This window comes from Poecile atricapillus, chromosome 3, assembly GCF_030490865.1.
Source record: "Poecile atricapillus isolate bPoeAtr1 chromosome 3, bPoeAtr1.hap1, whole genome shotgun sequence".
NCBI lineage: Eukaryota > Metazoa > Chordata > Aves > Passeriformes > Paridae > Poecile > Poecile atricapillus.
The window spans coordinates 87944246-87952055 of NC_081251.1; the positions used below are offsets into that span (position 1 = coordinate 87944246).

At 45.1% G+C, this 7810-nt stretch overlaps 1 long non-coding RNA gene across 1 annotated transcript; it reads left to right on the forward strand.

Annotated features, from left to right (window-relative positions):
* Positions 1 to 3552: 3552 nt before the first annotated feature.
* LOC131578074 (uncharacterized) lies at positions 3553 to 7324 on the forward strand. Its single transcript, XR_009277373.1, has 3 exons — positions 3553 to 3788; positions 4150 to 4223; positions 6989 to 7324. It is a non-coding gene; the product is annotated as an uncharacterized LOC131578074 (long non-coding RNA).
* The last annotated feature ends 486 nt before the right edge of the window (positions 7325 to 7810 follow it).

Here is a 7810-nt window from a genome sequence, read left to right on the forward strand (position 1 = left end):
TCTTTCCTATTAAAAGTATAGAATAAATTCTGTTTATCAGCTTAATGATGGAAGACCTTGCTCTCCTCAATAATGCTCCTAATTAAAGCATTTCTCAGTGTCTTTGGACCTAACTCTCTACCTTATGCAGAGAACTACACTGTGCCAAATGGGTGCAGAGCACTGCCAATTTAGGTTTGATTCAATGCCCACTCAAGTTAATAGAAACCCTCCCACAGAAATCGATGGGATTTGGTTCAGACCCCAAAGTCAATGGGAAATTCTGATTTTGCAGTACTTTATGCTCACACTGCACCAGTATAAGCAAATATTCAAGGTACAAAGCCTTGGAGAATTTGGAGGGGGCATAGTAAGGGACTTCTGGGGCTCATCATTGCCTAGGCTATTTAAGCAATTCACAATGCCTAAGACTGTCTGACAAAGAAGCTTTAAAACAAATCAGTCTGAAGTTTTCCAGTTCATTTTTGTAGCACTCCTGCAACTTAGCAGTACACTTTTTATTTTGGGGTTGTTTTTTTTTTTTTTTCTGTCCTAGGCTGACAGAACATAAAAGCATTTACAATGCTTTGCTCTTACTACTTCTTTTAACCACCAGAATCTGATTTGTGTCAGAAAAGATAAGCTTAGCTCCCTACAGTATTAAAATAATTATTTGGTGCAAGGTGGGGGATGAAGAGGGCTGTTATTCTTAGCAGCAGCAATGAAATTTCAGCAGCTGATGACGTCAGTACTAAAATGTCAGTGTGAAACAGGCTGGAACAAATTAAGAGTGTGATGTCCTCACTGTGAGAGTCACGCTGCCCTCCAGAGGTACTGTTGTTGGATGCTGCAGATGCAGTTCAGGAGATGGGGGGGACAGAAACTTATGGGAGCTTCTCAGAAACTAAAAAAAAAATCAACAACAAGCAAATCAGTACCAGAAAGGTCAAAGAAGATGCTATTTGAACGTTTCTGCCCACCTCAAAGCATGAGCTCACAGCAAGGGAAGTGCCACTTTTACAAACCAGATTCCAGGAACTAGAACAGAAAAAGAAAAAAAAAAAAAAAAAGACAAAAGGCAAAATAAAATTGGCCATCTTCTACTCACTTAACAAACTGAGCTAACTCCATCTCTGATGACACTCCTGTGACTCAAACTGAAGAGAAATTTGGCCTGAGATGACTTTTGTCATGATGTGCTGCTTAAAAGAGGGCAGTGTGTTTGGAGTAGTGATCCTGAGGCATCTTTTTACTTAACTGTGCTATTGCGTTTGAAGAATGCCTTCAGGTTATCAAAAAATGGTGAACTCAAGGTGCAGAGAGCATTAATCAAAATGGGGTAAAATTCCAAATGCATTCATGCTTGTCCCTAAGAGCCCAGTCTTGCATATTTCTTGGCTAGTCTCAGGTAGTGGTGTTAGACCCGATCCCGTGTTAGTGCAGGGCATTGATCATTGTTTAGAGATGGTATCTCAGGGGGCCTTATAAGTTGGGGTCTTGAGGCCTGCATCTTCTTGGTCCAGCACTTGAACTGCTTTGTCTGCAGGGGTTGTTGAGCTGTGAGATATCCTGCACTGGGGGCCTGATGGGGAGGGTTAGACCATCCTGGCTCCTTTCATGGAGACCTACAGTATTTTGTAGGAAATATGGAAAAAGTCAATATTACCTGGATTAGTGTTTCTAGAAAACTAATACTGGTAACATAACTGCTGTATGTTGTTTCACTCTTTTTTAGAACTTGTCTTGTAGCCACAGGCATGGGTGTGGTTAGAGCAGAGATCCATCAAGACGTGTGCTTATCTATCAATTGTACCAGCTGTTTCTGGCGTGCAGCAACTGACTGACCACAGTAAGGAAACGGGGATGTAATCAGTTAGCAAAGCTCTCCTTTCTCAGCAAGGACGATAAGGATTGTTGGCAAACCCACAGAGAATTACGGGAATAGAGGAACTGGTGTGCTGAAGTCACTTCCTATCACTTGGGAATCCCTGTGCTCAAGAGCATTGTGTTTGCATTCCTAGAATGGATCTCATTGGTTGTCTGCATTAGTTCAGACATATAAGTGCACTCACCCTGTCCCAGCACACAGAAGCCCACTTGGGGAGATTGCCAATACAGTCTTTTACATTCCTACTTTTGTGGAATGGATTCAGACTGGCTGTGAGGAGAGTGATTCTTTACACATCTTTACACCAGTAAAACACCTTGTTGCAGAGATTTTTTGCAAAAACAGGCCTGATTTAATTTATTCTGGGAGTGGCGTATCCCAAGAGAAACACTCTGTTGCCAGCACAAACTGTGCTGCCACTATAGGAGTATCAGCAATCCCACTCTTGTCAGTGTCGGGACTCCGCTTCATTGATTAAGTGCGGTATGGGTGGACAGCACAAGAGGTTCCCAGACGGTGAGGTCAGCACTGAGGTGAGCCCCTGCTCTCTTATCTCAAAAGGAAGTGGTGGCCATTTCAGCTGCGCCTGTATCAGCAGAGAATTTATGGAAACTGAAGGTGAGCTCCAGAATGTATAGCTGGTTGGTGTTGCAGTCTGTAGATGAGAAAGTTGTCTGCTGTGTTGCATGTGGTCAACACAGATCTTATGATGCCTCAGGAGTTTTTTGGTGTCTTCTCTGAAATCTTGACAGCCAACTCAGAGAGGGCTCCCCCTAGCAGTCCAGGGCCTAGCACTGAGGTTAGGACAGGCAGATGCAAAGCCAAGAAAAAGTGTTGTATTGCCACAATGTCAGAATTTCAGGTCTAAAATGTGTCTGGCAAAAGCAGGGGAAGCAAAAGGTTGAGTGCTACCTGCACTGCATCCTGTTTAGCCCAGATTTGCTAGAGCTTTGGAGATATAGGAATTAAATGTCCACAGAAGGAAAAAACCATGTACTTTTCCTAGATTCATTGGGTAGGATATGTATGTGAAATTGAGCTTTACTACAAATCCCCTGTAGACAGAATGAATTTATGCTGTGTTTGTAAATATCTGTCCATATTTTTAAGACTTATCACTGTAAGAGACCCAAGATGATCTGTGATTTCTGCAATCTCATCAGATAGCAAGTGAGTGATTCCATGCGGTAGAGACATAGAGCCCCATGACTCACAGCCCTGAGTCACAGCATTGGGACACTTCAGCATTCAGAAACACTAGTAGTGACAGAAATCAGGATGATGAGCAAGCAGCTGTTACTCATTCTCAGCTGGACACTATAAGCATGCTTGTACCAGTCAGTGCGGCTCTGGCTCTTTGCTTCTTCCTGCAGACCTGCAGTCATCTGGATAGAATAGTGACATGGCTGACTTAACATTTGCCTTTGGGCAAGGGATGATCAAGTCTAGTCTCTGGCTCCCAAAGTGTCCTGCTTGACCGTATTAGGCTCAGCACAGAGTTATGGCAATTTCCACTTTAGATTACTTCTTTCATCTCTGGAGATCAGCTCACATTACAAACATGAACACATTGATCATCACACAAAATTAGAAAGTGTATCCCTATTTTCAGTAGGACGGGCTGAGGCACTGAGTAGGTAGGCAGCTTACTTTTAGTGACAAAGGAGATTTGTAGCAGAGCCAGGACAAAACCACAAGAGCCTTAAACTACCTCACCTAATCTTTAACAAGTGAACCATATGCTCCATTGCATTCATCACTTCCTCATGAGGTGGCAGTTTGGATGAGAACAAGTGCCCAGGAAGTCACCCTGTTTATTCTCTCCCGGCCTCTTAATGCCTGTGGAACTTTTTTTATTGAATTCTTTTCATGGCCATCAGCTTTGGTGTGGGAAATGATTCCAAGAGACAAAGACTCGGTTGTGTGTGTGCACGTGCATGTGTGGCTGGGAGAGGGGAAAGAATAAAAAATCTATTTCCAGATGGCTGAAAGGATGCATAGCACTTTGCTATTGGCAAAAACAACCTCTTTCATTTTCAGGATGTGTAAGTCACAGAATTGCAGCTGGAAAAAAATGAGTAGAGAGGGAGGCAGTGGGGTAAAAATAAGAATGCTTAATGAAAAATAACATAGCCCATATTTGAAAATCAATTTTTATATAATTTGGGGGGGTGGGAGGGGGCTGCAGGAAATGTGCTTGCTTAGGAGTATCTGTGTAAAGCAAGTCCAAATACATATATCATTTTCTTCTTAGCTCCTTTGCTTTGCATTCCCAACTGTAGCCTCACAGGAAATTCAGTCCCTGGCAAGCTTCAGCTCCAGACAGGAAACATTCTGAGGAATTTCTTCCATACAGGTACTATATTTGCTTGGAGGGATAACATGGTGGAGACATTTACCATGGCTGGATTTAACTAGCACGATATTATACATGTAGATGGAGTTGCTGGGAGTGATCTCTGTTTGCAGCCACCAGAATGCCATGTTTAAACAAATCGTGCTGCTCTGCTTGCCTGTGGGAAGATTTGCATTAGATCTGGGCCAGATTCTCCTTCCTCTGACAGCAGCATGGCCCAACTTACATCAAAGATATTTGCTGATGTCAAGGAATATTGGGATCAGACCTGTGCAGCAGAGGTTTTATCACACTACAAACTTGATCTTAAGCTATTTGCATGTATAGAAACTTGCAAGCAGGCATTTTGATAGTAGTGACTGGAGCGGCGGGAGGCTTGTGTGTGTGTGGAGGTGGAGAAAGATCTTTGCCCTTGCCTTTGCTCTCTGAGGGGATCAGACACTGAGAAGGGGGAATTCTGACAGCACATGGCCTTTCAGATGAGTGGGAGGTGCTGAATGTGGCCAGCTGAGACACAAGCCTCCTGCACGCCTTGGAATGCTTTCCTACTTTTCACTTCAAGTTCCATGCAGGCCTCTGCACTGCTTATTAGTCCAGAGGAGTCTAAAAAACAAGTGTGATACATCTGGCAGCCACTCATCAGTGAACAGTGATGTGGTGGGTTGAGCAGTTCTTGGTGCAGCCAAGAACAACATCCCTTTCTTATCAAAACACGAGCGCTTTCAAGTTTTTAATGCACTTATCAGGATACAATGCATGAAGAGAAGAGTGATCAGTCTGAATCACTGTCTCCCAAGAGAAACGTGAAGGTCTTAAGTACATGACTGGGAACAATCCTGTGCTGGCAAGGAAATGGACTGTATGACCCATCTCAGAGATCTGTGATTCACTGCAAATACAGAGAATGAGCACAAAAATGTGTAGTAACATGTAGTGGTACCTTGCCTGCTATTACAGTGCAGCCTCAGCCAGAGACAACCCAAACACATTTACAGGTGTTCTCTGGGAACAGGCTTTTCCAGTGGGGAGCCATGAAAGACAGCAGGAATGTCTTCAAAGCTTTAAAGGTCTCTGTGCCACCATGCCAAGCTGTGGAAATGTAACTGTGTGTGCAGGGCTGAAGCATGGATTTTTTAAGAATGTTTTTTTGGTTTCTGAGGCAGGAAGCACAAATGCAGATCCTCCCTTTTAATGTTATGGGGAGATGAAAAGATTCAGACTCCCCTGCAGTGTTGGTGAAAATGCAGCTTTGGCCTTTAGTGCCCTTTGTTACATAAACACAAGTAGCGTAGACATATTAATCACCCTGCCATTGAGGGAGGAACAGAGCAGCAACCTCAAATGCCACCCACTCCCCATTCTCGCTCCCATTTGATGTTGCTATTTTAAGCCACACATTATTTCCTGCTGTGATTTTATTTTTTTTCCCGAGCTTCTAATTCTGGCTCTGAGGTAAACTGTGACATACGTATCCCTCCTCTCCCCCTCCCCGCCTTCCTCCTCCCCCTGCACCCATGTCCTCTTTATTGCTGTCTTTCAGAAATTTTCTCTTTTGTAAGCAGCTGGGTCCCAGAGGTTAGTTATTGATTGCCCACAAAAAATATTAAGAGGATGGTCTTCTTCCTGCTTTTGGATTTAATTGCAAACAATATTGAGGTCATGATTTATAGGGCAGATTGCTTTAAGAGTGTTATTCCCCTGCTCCCTCCTTCTCAGGGAGTTTAGTGTTGTTGCGAGGGTACCTGGCTAGGAAGGAAGGCTGGTGCTCAGCAGCTGATGATAGGCCACGGCCACTGTAGCCGTCTAATGAAGGGTCTACACCAGTGGCACATGCTTTGTGGCATACAGGAGACAGGACAGAGCTCAACTACTTGACAAGGGTTTTATCTCCTGAGCCTGCTTCTCTAAAAGGGCAGTCAGCAAATTTCTAACCCCTAAGTAGTTTCCCCCACTGGCAACTGCCTCATCTTGCCTGTACTAGAGCACAACTTCTTTCTGTCTGGATCTGCTGCATCCACATGTCTTCTGTGGCTTTCAGCTGCCAACACCTCAGCCCTGAGGAAGGCTGTAACCATGTCAGTCTAGGGCAGAGAAAGAGTGGAGCCTCCAGTCCCAGGAAGGGCCTGGTGAACCATGCAGCAGTGGCTCTTCCCCTGTGTGCAAGCGTGGCTGAGCACAGGTAAGAGCTCTGCCAAGGTAAATTTGAGCCCTAGGAGGAAATCTGAGGCTACTTCTGTACTGCAATGAGGAACATTACAGGTTTATCCTCATCTATATCCACTCACCCCTTCCCTCCCTGCCAAGCAACCCATCCTGAAAATCTCCTCTGACTGGATGTCTGCTGCTGCAGATGAATCCTGCTAGCATAAGCGCAGGCTGAGTGGCAGCAGGCTGCTGGCAAAACCCCAGGCCTTGCTTCTACTTCCAGGGAAACAGAGGTCTGGGCTGCCCTCAGCCAGTCCTGATGTACAGATTTCACACAAAAAATCTCCCTCCTTTCCCTTCCTGTAAGTTGCTTTTGGAGCTGCTGCATGTGGGTCTTGTCTGCCTGGTCTGAGCGATAGCTGTAGGAAATTCCAGGCTGGGCATCTACATGTTGTTTGTCCTCCCCTTTCCCAGACAAGGATTCCAGTATGCCCCTCCTGAGGTTCCTGGAGAGTAGGAAAGGCAGAGAGTGAGAAGCGCTTTGCCAAGTGGTTTAATGTTAGTCACAGCCACTGAAAGTCTTTGCTGTGCTCTCACCAGATTTATTTTTATTTTTACAGTTGTGTTTCCGTGTGGGACCACAGAAAAGGCTGGGGAGTCACATCCCTTGCCAAGAGAAGGCCACATGCTGGCTTTGCACACTTTGCCACTGGTTTGAAGCAGTGAGGAGCACTGGGCAGCTGTCCTATCACAGGACACAACACAGCCCTCTCATCTTTGCTGCAAAGGGCTTGCAACTGAATCAAGCAAGCTAATTTCCAGTGGATGGGAGGGAGGGAGCCAGGCTTGAAAATTGATCACACCAGAATTAAATTACTGTTTTTCCAGTATACTATGTCCCAGTGGACAACTGTTTTAAAAGTTCTGGCAGAATAACATCTCCCACAACAGCACTGCTGGAGAGTTTCTCCCTCAAGACGGGGAGAAAAAAGACCTCAAAGAGAACTTGAATAAAGCAGCTGACAGGCATCTGGTGTCCTGTATTGGATGAGGACAGCTCTCCAAGGACTGATGTCCACATGACAGCCAGTACTGCCATCCTTGCTGGCACAGACTTGCAGCATCTTGTTGGGAGTCTGTGTGGTGGAGGGAATAGCTGACTGGGCACAGGGGCTCACAGAGGGAGAAGAATTCAGTTTGTACTGGGTGTTGCCTCCTTGCCGGGACCATCCGCCAGAGGCCAGTGCTGGTATAGGCTCTGGTGGTCACTTGAACAATAGGGGTACTGGGAAAGAGCTTGTGGTTTACAGATAAAACGGCTGTGGGTTAGGGGCAGCTTAGGGGTGCTGGTGCAATAGGCCATATGTGTCATGGCATTTGAGGTATGTGATAAATAACCCATTTTTGAGTTTGGTCAGGCTGAGAATTGCATAAATAACAAC